This window comes from Sciurus vulgaris (assembly GCF_902686455.1).
Source record: "Sciurus vulgaris genome assembly, chromosome: X".
NCBI lineage: Eukaryota > Metazoa > Chordata > Mammalia > Rodentia > Sciuridae > Sciurus > Sciurus vulgaris.
The window spans coordinates 132149829-132169108 of record NC_136471.1 but is presented as its reverse complement, the minus strand read 5'-3'; the positions used below and the strand labels follow the sequence as shown (position 1 = coordinate 132169108).

General features: G+C 40.1%; 1 long non-coding RNA gene and 2 pseudogenes across 3 annotated transcripts in view; all 3 read right to left on the bottom strand.

Annotated features, from left to right (window-relative positions):
- The window catches only part of LOC306650885, a 461164-nt gene that overhangs the window by 186931 nt on the left and 254953 nt on the right, over window positions 1–19280 (bottom strand). The gene's annotated exons all lie outside the window — the stretch shown is intronic.
- On the bottom strand, window positions 2873–3425 carry LOC306651039 (centrin-2-like; annotated as a pseudogene). The gene has a single exon. The product of its transcript is annotated as a centrin-2-like (transcript).
- On the bottom strand, window positions 15453–16366 carry LOC306651399 (transmembrane protein 69-like; annotated as a pseudogene). The gene has a single exon. The product of its transcript is annotated as a transmembrane protein 69-like (transcript).

Sequence of the window (19280 nt, the reverse complement as noted above, 5' to 3'; positions counted from 1 at the left end):
AGATCTGGGGTATTGCAGATTTCCCCCTATAGGCTTATAGTGGCCCTATAGGTTTCCAAAACCCTTTCTTTAAGGGGAGATCAATATTAGCAGTGCCCAAATCAGACCCTATGCAATCCTAGACCAAATAGCCCCTATGGGGACAATAACATCATGTAAATAAGGGAGAAAGCGACTATGAGGGAACAGGTAAACAGAAGAAAAAGAAAGCAAGAAATGTAAAGAAATAAAAACTTAAATTTTTTTTAAAAATGGAGAAAAAAGAAAATCTACTGTATAATAGTCATATACTAATGAAACTTCCCAGTGTTTAGTAGCCTGATGTATAAGAGGTACTTGACAATGAGCTTCAAGCCTCCAGCAGGCGTCTCAGGATGGGATTTGCCCCACCCGAAGATCGGAGCTACGGCTTCCAGGATTATCCAAGATGGCTGCTCTGGCTTCGAAATGTGTTGGCAAATGGGGAGCTGCAGCTCAGGGGTGGACGTTGTCAGCTGGAGGTCCTGGAGACAGGATGCAGTTGGTCCGGCAGTGGTCCTGGAGGTCGGGTGTGTTTGGTGTGGTTGTGGGATCCAGGAGGCCGGGTGCAATCAGTTGGTCTGGGTTCCCAGTGATAGGGCACAGTCAGTTGGTCTGGAGGTCCTAGCAGCAGGGAGCAGTCAGTCGATGTGAGGGCCCCAGAGGCAGGGAGTGATCGGCTGGGCTGAGGGATCCTGGAGACAGGACTCAGTCAGTCCGGCCAGGGGTCCTACAGGCCCTGGCTGTTGTCTTTTTAAAACTTTTGATGGCACATATTTCATAGACCATATAATTTACTCTTTAAGTGTGATCTTCTCCATTCAGTCCACTAACTCATGCACCAATCTCCTTTGGAAATGACCTCACAGACACACCTTGAAATACTACTTTACCAGCTCTCTAGATATTCCTCATCCAGTACAGTGGCACCTAAAATCAACCATTATAGATATTTATTTTCAAATGATAGCAAGGTTCTGGGAGTGTAGTTCATGGTACATCCCATGCTCAGCATGTGAAAAAGGCCTAAGTTAAAACTTCAGCCTTAAAAAGTAAAAACCAAAAATAAAATACTATGTATATAATTTGTGTGTCCTATTCCCTCCCCACCCTTAGGACTTTCTCAGTTGTTTCTGCTTATCTATATTCATTTTGCCTTGCTCCAGGCTAGAAAAGCAAAAAACCAATATTTTTAAAATTAGGATCATGTGAAACTTGTAAGTTAACTGAGGGATAATTTGCATACTTTTACTATTGAGTCTCCTTGTTGAAGAACATAGTATGTCTGTCCCACTGTTCAGGTCTACTTTGCATTTTGCAGAATGTTTAAGGTGGTTTTGTTTGCATTTGGCCATTTTCAGTTGGAGACAATTATCAACAGAGCTACTACATACACCTGGGTTCAAGCATGAACGAATGTTTTCATTTCTCTTGTTTAGGAATTTCAGAGAAGCATTTCTGGCGATTATGGTGATTCCTGTTCATTCCTAGACCTTTGATCAGGCAGAATGCTGCTTTTTCCATTCAGCATGTATAGCTCTGTTTTGATGATGGTGATTTTGGTGCCAATTCCTAGACCATGCAGAATAAATACTCTAGTACTGAGCTACACCCCCAGCCCACTTTTAGAGATTTTTAGCACAATTGTTAAGGGTACTTTCGTTTTTGAATTTGCATTAGGAACATAGATCTCGTTCTTACAAATTCTGACTCCCAGGACCCCAGCCAACACATGTGCCTGCCTTGGACTATGGAAGTCCTTTCCCCTGCAATCTTCATGGGAGGTCCAACTAGCTCCCAGGGTGACTTCTAAATCCTCCAACACACTTATTTGATTGAATTCCAAGATCATGACTAAGGCCAACTCAAGGGAGGGACAGCTTCAGCTTGTTCCCAACTCTGGTTAATTCCTTCCCTGGACATGAACATCTTTCATGTGGAAGGTGCCACCAAACATTCAACTGAGGACTGTGGGGGTAGGCTGCATGCAGGATGGAGATCAAGGTCACCCTCTGCTTCTGCAGCTTGAGCGATCACAGCTCTTCAGGTGCTTAAAAGACTACATCAAAAATAAATGAATGGGACTAGGGTTGTAGCTCAGTGGTGGAGTGCTTGCCTAGCACATGTGAGGCACTGGGTTTGATCCTCAGCACCACATAAAAATAAATAAATAAAACAAAGGTATTGTGTCTATCTACCACTAAATTTTTTAAAAAATAAATGACTGAAAAAGCAAGGTCCTAATAGGTTACAAATGAGACAGACTCACTTTAGTCCCTGCATCCCACACACTGAAGGTCACATTGGAGTCCATGAGAGAGAAATTAAAGGGCAAACATGGAATGTCTTTCTTCTTTTTTTTTTTCAAATTAAGAAAGGCTTTATTTTTCAGACAAAATAAATAGCATTAACACACATACAAATGCCAGAGAAAGAGTTCACTGGGTTTTATAAAAGAGAAAACCACACACAGGTGTCAACTAACAATCAGAACCTCTGAAGAATGACTGCTTGTGGTGAGAGAAGGACAACATGTGCTTGTCTAAGAGGTTGTTTTGTGTTTGTATCTCTGTGGAAATGCACAACAACAGTGAAGCAATGCAAGGCGAAGTGGCAGGTAGTCGAATTTGAAGCCCCTATTCTCCACTCTAATGTGCTCTCATTCTGCTTTCCAGAATTAAAGTAATTGGTAGATCATTTTACAAAGAACTTTAATATCAAAGAACTCTTCCAAAAATCTAAAATAGACTCAAGGTCATGAGGAAAGTTATACAGGGTAGTGGGGGATCGTGTTCTCAAAAGCCACATTTCACACAATGGCACGCACTAAATCTAGTCACTAGATTTAGTGTGCTTGCAATAGAAGAGAAGACACTGATGTTAATAGAGGCTGGTCTTTTTCATGGTGCGCAGGAACTCCTGCTCATTGACCTCTCTGTCTCCATCTCGATCAGCTTCATCAGCCATTTCCTCATCAGTCAGGTTCTCGCCCAACTCTTTGACCACACGCTTCAGATTGTTGAATGAAATCTTTCCAGTTTCATCATCATTGAAGAGCTTGAAAGCTTTCAGAATTTCTTCTTTCGTATCTTTCAGACATTTTCTGAGTCATCACAGTCAAAAAGTCTCTAAAATTCATTTTTCCTGTCCCTTCTTTGTCAATTTCACTATCATTTTCTTGATTTCTTCCTTCTGAAGTTCAAAGCCCAGGGCCCTCATTGCCACCTTTAGTTCCTTAACATCTACGGTCCCAGTTCTATCAGCATGAAAGAAATCAAAAGCTTCCCGGATTTCCTGCTTCTGCTCTTCAGTAAGCTCTGGCTTAGGACTCATCCTTTTTCGCTGGGCACTTGATGCCATGTTTGCCTTCTTAAAATTGGAGGCCATTGCAAAAGGACTCCACTGCTGGTCGTACACACAGATTAGGCGCCCGCCATTCCCCTGTCTTTCTTCTTAATGAATACTTGTTTCAGTCTTTGGGAGAACTGTGTCTGAAATTAGTAAGTGTGTGGGTAAGTACATCTAAACCAGCACCGACCATAATTTTTAAATGTCTACGTTATGGATTTGTACATCCTCAGAGTGTAGGACAGAGCCAATAAGGGCTAAAGCTATTTAATTCCTTGCTTATTTGGAGACATTCATTAACTTCCGATTTGTAAGCAAGCATGTATATTAAAAATTCAAAGGTAAACATGAGCTGGGCCCAGTGGTACATGTCTATAATCCCAGCTAATCTGCAGGCTGATCAGAAAGTTCACAAATTTGAAGCCAGCCTGAGCAATTTAGCAGGACCAAGACTCAAAATTTAAGAAAAAGGGGAGGCTGCGGGTGCAACTTAGTGGTAGAACACTTGCTTAGCATGTTGAGGCCCTGGGTTCCATCATCAGTACTTCAAAAAGTGGGGAGGTAACAACTAAACAAATGAGAATGAAAAGAAATTAAAGGTGGATGAATCAAAAATGAAAAAATACAATAAAAATTTCAAAGGCAATATAATGATATAGAATATCCAAGAGAAGATGATATAGTGAAGGTTCCATTTGTAGACATTTTCTAGAAAAGGCAGCACTACAGAGACCAAACAACAGAGTGACTGACTGGTGGTAGTAGTGAAAACAGGGGGTGACTACATAGGGTCACTAGGGAACATTTTAGTGTGATGGCATGTTCCCTGGCTGGTACACAGTCATAGTCCACAGTTATATAATTTATTAAAACTCTTCAAAATACATGTCCTAAATGAGTTCAGTTTTTTACTGCATAAATTATACCTAAATAAATATGTTAAATATAAAACACTTGACATCAGCAATGTATTTGTTTTTCCAGGGCTGGGGAGATTGAACTCAGGGTCTCGTGCATGCTGGAAAAGTGCTTCAGCACGAACTACATTCTCAGCCCCTGAAAACTTTTAAAAACATGTTTGTGGGGCTGTAAGTTGGTGCAACCACTATGGAAAGCAGTATGGAGATTCCTCAGAAAGCTTGGAATGGAATCCCGATATGACCCAGTTATCCCACTTGTCGGTTTACACCCAAAGGACTTAAAATCAGCATACTACAGTGACACAGCCACATCAATATTTATAGCCGCACAAAAATTCATAATAGTTCAACTATAGAACCAACCTAGGTGCACGTCAACAGATGAATAGATAAAGAAACTGTGGTGTATATATACACAATGGAATGTTACTCGGCCTTAAAGAAGAATGAAATTATGGCATTTCCTGGTAAATGGATGGAAATGGAGAATATTATGCTAAGCCAAATCAGTCAATCCCAACAGCCAAAGGCTGAATGTTTTCTCTGATATGTGGATGCTAAGTAAAAGTGGGTGGCTAGGGAAGAATAGAGGTACTTTGGATCAGACAGAGAGGAATGAAGGGAGGGGAGGGGGTCTGGGAGTAGGAAGGACAGTGGAATGAATTGGATATTATCACACTATGTGCATATATAACTACTTGACCTGTGTGACTACATCACGTACAATAAGAATGAGAAGTTATACTCCATTTATGATGTGTCAAAATGCATTCTACTGCCATGTATAACTAATTAAAACAAATTTTAAAATGTATTTAAAAAGAATGTGAAGAAATCAGTACACCCACTTATGGCCAAGGTTGATGGGAATATAAAATGGTGCAGCCCTCCTAAAAATAGTAGTTCCCCAAAATGTTCAACCTAGAGTTGTCATATGACCAGAACTTCTATTCTGAGATACATGCCAAGGAGAAATGAAAACATGCCCACACAAAAACTTGTACACAAATGTTCGTGGGGAAATAAGCAGTGACTTAGTAAGTAACAGCTTTCTGTCTGGAATACTGAGAGTGCCATAAAATTGGTTGTGGCGAAGGTACCACACTGTGAAGACATTAAAAACCAGTGAGTTCACTTCAAAAAAATGTATATATGTGTGTATATATATATATATATATATATATATATATATGACTTCAAAAAAGATACACTTACACGGTAAGAAAAGGAATAATGGTCCAGAGACTAGATCTTAAAAATGATGTGCAAGATTTTCTTTTTAAAAAAGTATTTTTAGTTGTTGACGGACACCTTTATTTTATTTATGTATTTAGTCAGTTAGTTAGTTATTTCTATGTGGTGCTGAGGATCAAACCCAGTGCCTCACACATGCTAAGCAAGTGTTCTACCACTGAGCCACAACCCCAGCCCTATGCAAGACTTTCATGGGAAAAAGAGGAATCTTATTTGAAGTCCCAAAAGACAAATTAATCAACAGATACATAGACTGGGTACAAGGATAAGATGGCCCTGTGTTGTAAATCTGGCCATTCACCTCCATCTACTTCAGTTTCAATGAAAACCTCACATAAGTTTTGTGATCACTTAGGGACTATTAGTTACTCGACAAATGGTAAAACAGCAGCATCTTAACACAATATAGGTCTCATTTTTACTTCTCTTATGTCCAGAATGAGGGCTTCTCCTAACTTTGACTCAAAATCCTTTATCTTGTACCCACAAGTCCTCAACGGGAGGGTGGTAGGGTCTCTGGAAGTAAAGGGGGTTTGGAATGTGATTCATGGGGGATTCGACAGGCTGGCCTGGAGGTGGGTGCAGTGTTCCTGCTCATATAACAATGACTGACACTGGCCCTATAACTGGAAATTTAGTCCAACTCTGCATCCAGGAGGAAAGAAAATAAGAGTATAGGGAACACACAGTAGTGTCCAGTGTCATTTTTTGTGATGCTTGATGAGTTGATCTTAACTCACTTGGAGGCCTGAAGAAAGACCTGTGAAGAAGCTAGTTAGGAATAATAAGATAGAAATATATTGGGGGTATTTTTGAGATCAGAACATATTTTCTCAGAAGCTATCATTATTCAAATGGTGTGCATTATTATCAAGATATACAAAGAGGCCAATAAAATGAAGTGCCTACAAATTGACATATCAATATAGAGCAGCTTGGCCTATGACCAACATAGCACTGAAACAGGGAGGAAAAGGGGACTTTAGAATAATAGGACAGTTATCCATAAGGAAGAGATAAAGTTAGATCCATAGCCCAAACTATGCAGAGAATAAAAATGTCTCCCTTATGATACATTTAGAATGAAATCCATGGACTACCCCTACAAAATGTAGGTAAAGAATTTTCCTTAAATAAGACACACACACATGAAAACTGTAAGGGAAAAACAGATACGTATGCCTACATTGACTTCCCATGTGGAAGAGTAGTATCAAGAATATTAAGACATTTATAAATCAATAAGTAGAGAACAAAGTTCTACAGAAAGATGGTCAGGGTATGTGAGCAGAGATAAAACAGATAAAATCTGAATGGCTCAGTGTGTGAAAGGAAGCTAAGCAAGTCACATGGGGGGACACTACACAAGTCCACAATGAGTTGAAATTCACACACAGGAGACTGCAGAATGAATGTCCTGGTTCTCTAGATCACATGTATGGTGGACTTGCCTGGGATGCTCTAAAATACTGATGTCCGTGCGTGAAGGTAGGCAGTGCAGTGCATTTCACTTGTCTGAGCAGACCTTCTCAACCTCAGCCCAGTTGACATGGCAGCCTGGATTACTCTTTGAGGGTCTGTCCTTCTGCTCTGTAGGATGTCTAGCAGCCTTGCCGGTCTCTACCCTCTAGGTACGTATCATAATCACCTCCACCCCAGTTGTCTCGTAATTTAAAATTAATGAAAAAGCAAGCATTTGATACAGTCCTAAGTGACTTTAATGGTATTTCATCTTGCAGAAGCCAGAAGTGGGGGAGGGGAGCAAGTCATTCTCTTTTTTAGGATTTTAAATCTCCAATTCTTCAGGTGCTTAACCGACCATCAGAGATAATAGGAGCAAGCCTTGACTTAGGGACTTCACCCACAGAGTTCAGAACACAGCATCTATATTCACAGTGCTGTAGACACACAATAAGCTTGCAATGAACACATGAATGAAATATGAAAAGTTCTATGAAGAGTAGTCTATTTTCTGGTGTGACATTTTGGAGTTGATCTTTCTTTGCCTTTTTTTTTTTTTTTTAAGGAAAAGCATATATAAGCCTTTTTTTTTTTTTGTACTGGGATTGAACCCAGGGCAACTTTATCAGTAGTACCCAGTCCCAGCCCTTTTTAGTTTTATTTTGACAGGGTCTTGCTAAGTTGCTTAGGGCCTCTCTAAGTTGCTGAGGCTGGCCTTGAACTTGTGATCCCTTTGCCACAGCCTCCTGGGAGCTCTGGGATTATAGGCTTGCCCCACTGTGCATGACTGCAGATAATTCTTTATTATGGGGGCCATCTTGAGCATCATAGAATGTGAAGCGGCACCCCCTGATGACCCAATTGGAGTCCAGTAGTGGCTACTCCAAGTTGTGACAACCAAAGACGCTATGACTTAGAAAATCTTAGCCACCAAGCCATACACTGTCACTTCAACCCTGCATCCTGCTGTTTATACATGACCCCAATGCAAGGCTCAGCTTGTTACCTTCAACTGTTACCAACAGTTTGTATGAAGGTACAAACAGTATGAATTTGGCTATTTATTTAAATACCCCACGGTTTCTCCATCTGAAAAATTGGAACAGTAATTATTTCTCTTCACATGGTTGTTACGAGACTAAATAGCATATGTAATGTTCTGCTACACTTCCTGGCACATATTAAGCACTCAACATATTCATGGGTGCTGTGGCCAGCCCTGTGCTATTACTTACCCTGTTACCATGGTTTACACATGCATTCCTATATTCACAGGTATGTGGTTGTTTTTACTTCTCTGTTGTGAACATTGTTGCCCGAGCATTCATTTATTTCATATATTGGCCAATTTCTAATACCTCACTCATTCACAGGATTCTAGTCTGGAAGTCCTGATGGCATTTTATGTAGGGCCTGTATCATAAATTCTTTTGGTAAACGTGGAGATGCCACAACTAAAGGCAGAGAAGTGTTAAATGGAGTTTCAGAAAGATAGAGAAGCACATCCTGGAATAAGAGAACTGGTAAACTTGAGTTCAATCATCCACAAACTAGGACATGATGGTAGATATGCAATTGATGAACTCTTAGGACAATGGCCATCTTCAGTAACTAACATGAATTTTCTAAAAATAATCTAGGGAATTTTATCTCTATTTTTTCCTAGTCTACCTGCTTCTTAGTCTAATCAGCATTGTAGGTAGAAGGAGCTACACAGCATTCTGGGACTTGAGTGACTGAACTGCTGAGTAGAGGAAGAAGGCCCAGCTGGGAGGATGGGTGAGGTCCCAAAGTGGCTTTGATTGAGGCACTCTAGTTCTGTGATGTCACTCTCTTTACTGCACCATCTAGAACTACAACTAAACTAGAAAAGGAGCTTCAGGAAAGAATGATGGTGAGATGCCAGTGGGTCCTGTAAGGAGCCCTGATGAATCTATGAAATTGCCTCTGGCTACATGGCTGATTCCAGACCGGAATGGCTATGGACCAAAGCTGGCTCTGTGAAAGGCCCCATATCAGGACTCATTGCCCATTTCAGGGCAGTGGCCCTTGCTCCACCTTGAGAACCAAGATCATTTGAACCCTTGACAAGACTTGATATGAATGTCACCCTCCAACCCAAAGCCATCTATATAGCTATAGCTGGAGTTTTACACAGAAAGAAGTTATTGTTCATCCAATTTTGAGACTCTCCTGAGTAAGAGAATCATGTATCCTAGAAACACTGGGGCTTAGGAGTGAGGCTAATTAATTTCCAGTAAAAGAAACCAACTTAATTCCAAATAAAAGAAACCACCTTGAGTTGGTCTTAGTCAATTGTTCTTACCTGGGATGATTTTGTCCCTTCAGAAGACATTTGGCAATGTCTGCAGACATTTTTAGGTTGCAACATATTTGTGGGTGGAAGCTGGGGATAATGCTCATCTACCTCTGATGCCTACCCAACCCCAATCACAGAAAATTATCCAGCCCCTAAAGTCAACAGTACCTAATTGATAAACCCTGGTGTAAATAAAAACATAAACGAGTGAAGATAATCTGGAAAATAATTCATAAAATTGTCAATTACTGGGATATTTCATAGAATCTGAGAAGTTGAATCAGTCTCCAAATATGAGTATTTTTTTTTCCATTTGAACTGCTCATTCATGACGCTGGGCAATACGAGAAGGTGTTGAGTACCCACAAAGCATAATATTACATATGACTGACCTCCCCAATTCCCAGTTTCTCAGGAAAGAATTTGATTGGGCCATCCTGGGTCAAAATCTATAAGGAAATTAAGCTTTAGCCAAAGAGCAGTTACGCAGTAGGCACATTCAATGGATATTTCCTACATGAATGAAAGACATGGGCTGCTGGTGGCTAGTCCCATGAGCTGTGATGGTGTTCCTAGAGATGGGGTGGAAGCCCACAAATGAATGAATTACACTCCCTGCAGGGTTAGCTGTTGATAACTCATTTTCATCCCTATCTGCTCTCTACTTTCCCCTGCCTTCCGAGCTCTCTCCCTCAAATCCCATCTTCCATTATAAAGGTGGGCATGAACGTAGGCTATTATTTCCTCAGCAAATTCCAGATCTTCTGAAAGCCAAGAGTTATATTCTTTGACCTTTACTCCTCATGCCAGCCCACTCTCATAGCAAAACATTCCCTGTATCAAATCCTCCCTGTTTGAAATACCTAGTTTTCCTGGCACAGATCAACTGAAGTAGTAGAGATGGTTTCCAACACTCCTCATTCCACATTGATGATCTTGGCTAATAATCTTGTGGCAGGCCATCTCTTACCCCAGAAGTCTATCTGCTTCTCACTTGGTCTTAGGTCTCTGCAAAGCAGGGCTCCTCAAATTTGAATGTGCGTACCAATGCCCTAGAAGACTTGGTTTTTTAAATTCATTTTTATTGTAAACAAATGGGATACATCTTGTTTCTCTGTTTGTACATGAAGTAGAGGCATACCATTTGTGTAATCATACATTTACCTAGAGTAATAGCTTTTTATTCATTCTGTTATTTTTTCTCCTCCGCCACCCTCCCATCCTCTTGTCCCTCTACAGAGTCCCTCCTTCCTCCATTCTTGCCCCCTTCCCACCTCCTATATGTGTCATCATCCGCTTATCAGTGAGATCATTCATCCTTTGGTTTTTTGAGATTGGCTTATCTCAGCATGATATTCTCCAACTGCATCCATTTGCCTGCAAATGCCATAATTTTATTATTCTTTATGGCTGAGTAATATTTCATGGTACATATATACCACAGTTTCTTTATCCATTCATCATTTGAGGGGCATCTAGGTTGGTTTCACCATCTGGCTATTGTGAAATGAGCAGCAATGAACATTGTTGTGGCTGTATCTCTGTAGTATGCTGATTTTAAGTCCTTTGGGTATAGGCCGAGGAGTGGGATAGCTGGGTCAAATGGTGGTTCCATTCCAAGTTTTCTAAGGAATCTCCACACTGCTTTCCAGAGTGCCTGCACTAATTTGCAGCCCCACCAGCAATGTATGAGTGTACCTTTTTCCCCACATCCTCTCCAACACCTATTGTTGCTTGTATTCTTGATAATCGCCATTCTAGTTGGGGTGAGATGGAATCTTAGGGTAGTTTTGATTTGCATTTCTCTTATTACTAAAGATGTTGAACATTTTTTCATATGTTTGCTGATTGCTTGTAGATCTTCTTCTGTGAAGTGTCTGTTCATATCCTTAGCTCATTTGTTGATTGGGTTATTTGTATTCTTGGTGTAGAGTTTTTTGAGTTCTTTATATATTCTGGAAATTAGTGCTCTATCTGAAGTATGAGAGGCAAAGATTTTCTCCCACTCTGTAGGCTCTCTCTTCACATTGCTGATAGTTTCCTTTGCTGAGAGAAAGCTATTTAGTTTGGATCTGTCCCAGTTATTGATTCTTGTTTTATTTCTTGTGCTATGGGAGTCCTGTTAAGGAAGTCTGATCCTAAGCCAACAAGTTGAAGATTTGGACCTACTTTTTCTTCTATAAGTTGCAGGGTCTCTGGTCTGATTTCAAGGTCCTTGATCCATTGTGAGTTGATTTTTGTGCAGGGTGAGAGATAGGGGTTTAGTTTCATTCTGTTGCATATGGATTTCCAGTTTTCCCAGCACCATTTGTTGAAGAGGCTATCTTTTCTCCATTGCATATTTTTGGCACCTTTGGTATTAGAAAATTGTATTTATTTGGGTTTGTGTCCGTGTCCTCTATTCTGGACCATTGATCTACCTATTTTGGTACCAATACCATGCCGTTTTTGTTGCTATTGCTTTGTAGTAGAGTTGAAGTTCTGGTATTGCGATACCCACTGCTTCATTCTTCCTGCTAAGGATTGCTTTAGCTATTCTGGGTTTCTTATTCTTCCAGCTGAATTTCATGATTGCTTGCTCTATTTCTGTAAGGTACGTCATTGGGATTTTAATTGGAATTGCATTGAATCTGTATAGCACTTTTGGTAGTATGGCGATTTTGACAATATTAGTTCTGCCTATCCAAGAACATGGGAGATCTTTCCATCTTCTAAGGTGTTCTTTAATTTCTTTCTTTAGTGTTCTGTAGAGGTCTTTCACCTCTTTTGTTAGATTGATTCCCAAGTATTTATTTTTTTCGAAGCTATTGTGAATGGGGTAGTTTTCCTAACTTCTCTTTCTGAAGATTCATCACTTATGTATAAAAATGCATCTGATTTATGAGCATTAATCTTATATCCTGCTACTTTACTGAATTCACTTATGAGTTCTAAAAGTTTTCTGGTCGAATTTTCCAGTTCCTCTAAATATATAATCATGTCATCATCAAATAGGGATAGTTTGAGTTCTTCTTTTCCCATTCATATCCCATTAATTTCCTTGGTCTGTCTAATTGCTCTAGCTAGAGTTTTAAGGACAATGTTGAATAGAAGTGGTGAAAGGGGGCATCCCTGCCTTGTTCCAGTTTTTAGGGGGAATTCATTCAGTTTTTCACCATTTAGAATGATATTGGCCATGGGCTTAGCATAGATGGCCTTTACAATGTTAAGTTCCCACTATCCCTATTTTTTCCAGTGTTTTGAGCATGAAGGGATGCTGTATTTTATCAAATGCTTTTTCTGCATCTATTGAAATAATCATGTGATTCTTCACTTTAAGTCTATTGACTTACATTTATTGATTTCTGGATGTTGAACCAACCTTGCATCCCTGGGATAAAACCCACTTGATTGTGGTGCACTATCTTTTTAATATATTTTTGTATGCAATTTGCTAAGATTTTGTTGAGAATTTTTGCATCAATGTTCATTAAGGATATTGGTCTGAAAATTTCTTTCCTCCATGTGTCTCTGTTTGGTTTAGGTATCAGGGTGATATCGGCTTCATAGAATGAGTTTGGGAGGGTTCCCTCCTCTTCTATTTCATGGAATACTTTGAGAAGTATTGGAATGAGCTCTTCTTTAAAGGTTTTGTAGAACTCGGCTGAGAACCCATCTGGTCCTGGACTTTTCTTTGTTGGTAGGCTTTTGATGACTTCTTCTATTTCATTACCTTAAATGGATCTATTTAAATTGTTTATGTCCTCCTGGTTCAGTTTAGGTAATTCATATGTCTCTAGAAACCTGTTGATGTCTTTGAGATTTTCTATTTTGTTGTAGTACAGATTTTCAAAATAGCTTCTAATTATGTTTTGTATTTCAATCGTATCTGTTGTGATATTTCCTTGTTCATTCTGAATTTTAGTAATTTGGGTTTTCTCTCTTCTTCTCTTTGTTAGTGTGGCTAAGGGTTTATCAATTTTGTTTAGTTTTTCAAAGAACCAACTATTTATTTTGTCAATTCTTTTGATTGTTTCTTTTGTTTCAATTTTGTTGATTTCAGCTCTGATTTTAACTATTTCCTGTCTTCTACTACTTTTGGTGTTGCTCTGTTCTTCTTTTTCTGTTAGGTTATTTATTTGTTGATTTTTTCTTCTTTTATTGAATGCGCTCCATGAAATAAATTTTCCTCTAAGAACTGCTTTCATAGTGTCCCAAAGATTTTGATATATTGTTTCTTTGTTCTCATTTACCTCTAAGAATTTTTTTAATTTCCTTCCTGATATCTTCTGTTATCCATTCATCATACAATAGTGTATTATTTAATCTCCAGGTGTTGGAGTAGTTTCTGTTTTTTACTCTGTCATTTATTTCTAATTTCAATCCATTATGACCTGATAGAATACAAAGTATTATCTTTATCTTCTTGTATTTGCTAACAGTAGCTTTGTGGCATAATATATGGTCTATTTTAGAGAAGGATCCATGTGCTGCTGAGAAGAAAGCATATTTGCTCTTTGTTGGATGGTATATTCTATAAATGCCCGTTAAGTCTAAATTATTGATTGTGTTTTTGAGATCTATGATTTCTTTGTTCAATTTTTGTTTGGAGGATTTGTCCAGTGGTGAGAGAGGTGTGTTAAAATCACCTAGTATTATTGTGTTGTGGTCTATTTGATTTCTGGCATTGAGAAGGATTTGTTTGACATATATGGATAAGCCACTATTTGGAGCATAGATATTTATGATTGTTATGTCTTGCTGATTTATGCTTCCCTTAAGCAGTATGAAATGTCCCTCTTTATCCCTTCTGACTAACTTTGGCTTGAAGTCCACATTATCTGATATGAGAATGGATACTCTGGCTTTTTTGCTGTGTCCATGTGCATATGTTTTCCCCCATGCTTTCACCTGTAGCCTGTGGGTATCTCTTTCTATGAGATGAGTCTCTTGCAGGCAGCAAATTGTTGGATCTTTCTTTTTAATCCAATCTTCCAGTCTATGTCTTTTGATTGATGAATTCAGGCCATTAACATTCAGGGTTATTATTGAGATATGATTTGTATTCCCAGTCATTTTGCTCATATTTTTTGACATGACTTGATTTCTCCTTTATTTGGTTATTCCTTTAGGGTAGTTTCTCCCTTTGCTGATTTACATTATTGGTTTTCATCTCTTCCTCATGGAATATTTTGCTGAGAATGTTCTGTAATGCTGGCTTTCTTTTTGTATATTCTTTTAGCTTTTGTTTATCATGGAAGGATTTTATTTCATTGTCAAATCTGAAGGTAAGTTTTGCTGGGTATATGATTCTTGGTTGGCATCCATTTTCTTTCAGAGCTTGAAAAATGTTGTTCCAGGCCCTTCTAGCTTTTAGGGTCTGGATTGAAAAATCTGCTGATATCCCTATTGGTTTCCCCCTGAATGTAATTTGATTCTTTTCTCTTGCAGCCTTTAAAATTCTGTCTTTATTCTGTATGTTAGGTATTTTCATTATAATATGCCTTGGTGTGGGTCTATTGTAATTTTGTGTATTTGGAGTCCTATAAGCCTCTTGTACTTGCTTTTCCATTTCATTCTTCAGATTTGGGAAATTTTCTGATATTATTTCATTGAATAGTTTGTTCATTCCTTTGGTTTGTTTCTTGAAGCCTTCCTCAATCCCAATAATTCTTAAATTTGGCCTTTTCATGATATCCCATAGTTCTTGTAAATTCTGTTCATGACTTCTTACCATCTTCTCTGTTTGTTCAACTTTGTTTTCAAGATTAAATATTTTGTCTTGGATATCTGAGGTTCTGTTTTCCAGGTGTTCTAGCCTACTGGTTATGCTTTCTATGGAGTTTTTAATTTGGTTTATTGTTTCCTTCATTTCAATGATTTCTTTTTTTAAATTTTTTAATTTTAACCTTTTTTATTTTACATTTTTCAAGATAAAACACTGAAATGTTTAAGTGATATATCATTCATAGAAAGACTGAATGTAAACTAACCTAATATGGCCCTGTTAGGGATTTTTGGAGTTCTTGCTCAAACAATTACTATGAAATAAATTTTAGAAATGAAAAACAACATATAAAGAACTACCACTAGTGAAGGGAAAAAATGAGCCAAACAGAATTTAAAAAGGTCATGCCAAAATGTAACTTTACAAAACAGTTTTATACTTATTCTACTTGACCAGGTCTCTTGGGTCCTTTCTCTGAATAAATACTTTCAAGTAGTAAGGTGACTACAAATGAAAAAAAGCCACTAAAGTGACAACTATTCTTAGGGCCTTGAACCAGTTGGGATAATGAGGCAAGAGAAAAAGTTCAACCTGTAATGCTATCCCCAAACCTATTAGTACTAAGACTATGGCTTCACTGAGTCTTTCAGAAATAAGGAAGGCAAACCATGAAAACACAATAGGAGTTATACTATAAGCTAAATTAAGGTAGTCTGGTTTGGCTGGACTACCTTCTGGCAGAGAAAAACCCCATCTGACCCCTCCCAAGAAAGATAGGAAACTGGCTCCATAAGCCATCTGAGTAAAAGCTAATACGGGAATATAAGTCTTTGTCATGACCATGACCAATGGTGGAGCAATGAAAGGGATTAGTCCTGCCAGAGTTATATATAATGCTGGCTTTGGGCTATCAGGTAGGTAAGTGATTGCTCGGTGGCCTGGCTGGAAGTACTGCTTGCTTCTGCTTCTTCTTAAAGCTGCATGGGGATGTATGATACCATCGTGTCTTGTTCATACACCCTGGAAATGACGGGAAAAGATAAGGGGTTGGAAACAAAAGGGATAGGTTCTTTTGAAGAGATGTCTTCAGAGAAAGTGCATCTATTCTTCTCATTGTGAATGGGTACTTCAGCATCTTTGAAGATGCTTGAGAAAACCTCTGGATGAAGTGAAGCATACTGGCCCCTATTAAGTCTTGTTCAGGAAGATACCAAGCAGTTCTGATTACTGTGTTTTTACAGCTAAGTGGAGGGGTTACATCAGAAGCATGCTTGTTATGGTGCAGTTCACTCATCTTTGAAATAAAGGGCCTGGGAATGTAGATCAATGGTAGAGTGACTATCCTGGGCACAAGAAGCCCTGGGTTCAATCCCTGGCATTTTCAGCGTCACGCCAGTATATCCATTTCAAGGATTTCTGTTTGTTTTTTTTTTTTCAATAACTCTAACTCTTTATTGAAATGATCTTTTCCTTCCTGTATTTGCTCTTTCAACTGTTGATTGGTGTGATCATTCAATGCCTGCATTTGCCCTTTCATCTCATCCTTCAGTGCCTGCATTTGCTCTTTCATCTCCTCATTTGCTTCCCTGATTGTTTTGATTATGTACATTCTGAACTCTGACATTTCTTCTTCCGGGCTGTCATTGGATTTTATTGCTATACCATCTAAGTTTGTTTGGGAAATTTTCTTCCCTTGTTTTCTCATATTGGTCAGGTATCTACCCCTCTAGTAGTGAAACTCTGGGATATTGCAGATTTCCTCTATTGACCAATATTGTCTCTGTAGATTTCCAATAAATCACCTCTTAGCCTTCAGTAGCCTGATGTTTTGGAGGAACTTGATAATGCGGTGCTCCACTAGGAAGCTGGCCTTCTAGGGGTGGTGGCCCTTCAGGTGGTACCCCACCTGAAGAGGTGGGGTATATTCCCTGGTGGCTCTGAGTTGGTCCCGAATCTCTCAATACTTCCTCTTCTTGGCTCCTGGGTCTTGTCAAAGGCCCTCTAGCCTCCTGTAGGTGTCTCAGAAAGGGAGTTGCCCTTCCAATGATGATGGCCACGCCCTCAGGAGTAATTCAAAATGCCTGCACCAGCCTATAAAGAAGCCTCTAGCTAACTCCATGATGGTGACAAACCTCGGTGTGGTGGTTGGGTGGGGTTGTTCAGTGATGGCATCTGTCTTTGGCCTGGTGGTTGGGTGGGTTGGCTACCTGCCACCCAGCTCCGCAAGGCAGGCAGGTTGGGTGCCTGCCTGCTACCTCAGTGATGCAAGCGGCCTGACTCGCCCACCAGCTCGCTCTGCAACTGGGACCAAACAGTGATGGCACCAACCTAGGTGCAGGGGTCAGGCGGGGTTACTCAGTTATATCTGGAAGACTTGTTAAAACACAGGATTGGGGACTCCAGCCCCACACTTCTAGTTCAGTAGGTCTGCACTAGGAATATGCATCTCTAACAAGCCCCCATGGATACTGATGCAGTTGATCTGGGGAAAAGTTGTTGGAAAACATTCCTAAGTAGAATCTTGCCACTTCCACCTAAATCTCACTCATTTTCAAACCCTGGCTGATGTAAAGAAGTATGTCTGTCTGTCTGTATGCATTTTTGGTATTGGGAATTGAACTCGAGCACTTTATCATTGAGCTACATCTTCAGTCCTTTTTATTTTATTTTATTTTTATTTTTGAGACAAGGTCCTGCTAAGGGTCTCACTAAGTTGATGAGGTTGGTCTTAAACTTGTGATCCTCCTGCCTCAGCCTCCTGAATCACTGGGAATACAACAGTAAGCCCTGCCATGCTCAGCCCATGACTTAAACATTAGTAATTACTTTAAAAAAAGTAACTCTTTAGTGATTACTTTGCTATACTTGGTGTGAAGAGTACTTCAAATAAGCTAGGCGCTGTGGTGCACACCTGTAATCCAGAGCCTGGGAAGGCTAAGGCAGGAGGATCATGTGTTCAAAGCCAGCCTCAGCAATTTAGGGAGGCCCTAAGCAACTCAGCAAGACCCTGTCTCTGAATAATATATAAAAAGTGCTGGGGATATTGCTCAGTGGTTAAGCACTCCTGGGTTCAATCCCTGGTGCCCACCACCCCACCAAAAATAAAGTACCACAAATAAGGCGGTATGCTGTTGCTCCTTCCCATTTCCTAAAGTTCTGACACCACAACTCTTTCCAGTATCACCTTTTTACTCCTCCTTAATGACAGCATATGAACTTCTCAGACACACAATAAGCTGACCTTTCATAGGGTGTGATGCTTCATTTTGAGGTGGGAAAACTGAGCATAAATTCACCCCTTCAAGAATACATTTTAGTTGACATTTAATGTCAAGCAGTGACAGATTAAAATTGAGCCAAACCCGTGGTGGGAAAAAGAGGAAAGAGAGGAGAGAAAGAAGTTCAGCTTCTGGGAGATCAGCAAAACAAACCCTCCACCGAAAACGATCTCAAGGGAGCTGGAGGTCAGTGGTCCATTTTTGAACAAAGTCTACTTTACCTTAAGGCACTTTTCTGGAAAAGTCCAACTTTGAATGGAAAGAGATTGTTTCTTCAGCCCATCTGTTGGCATAAAGCCGTGACAGGATCAGAAGAAGCCCTCCAGGGAAAAGGCAACGTCCACCAATCCACCCGATGAACATGGCATTGCCATATTCCCACCGGGGCACGTTGGTTGGGAACACAGAGCCCCAGAATCTCTGCACGGTGACATGGGTGATGTAGGACATGGGCACTGAAGTGGTGAGTCCTGCCAGGAACCACAGAGCTCCCCCCAGAACATTTGTGATTTTCTCCAAAGAATGATTTTGGCAGCTCAGACACCTCAGACAGGTGAGTTCCAGGAAGATGGGCAGGAGCCCCAGTGAGCTGGTGGTGCTGGACACACACAATAGGATGCGCACCACGTGCCTCTCAGCAGCCAGGTTTTGTGGGGTGGTGTGGCCCTGGCACACACTGCCACTGAAGTCTTGAGTCACACACGTTTCCCAGAGGCCCAGCATGTACCCTCCTTCTCGAGTAAACCTGAGGAGAAAGTCAGCCACTGAGGAATGCAGAGTCACCAGGGAACAGACATAGCCAGCCATGGAGACCGGGAGCCCCACGTTTTGAGCTAGGGAGAGTGCCCCACTTCCCATCTTGTTCTTCAGAACCAAGTGGTTCTTGGTAACAACAGGGCTGCCTTGTTGGATGGAAATCTTGAAGAATTTGTAGCACTTTGTGCCAGCTTGACTGCCAATGTGAGTCCACCCCT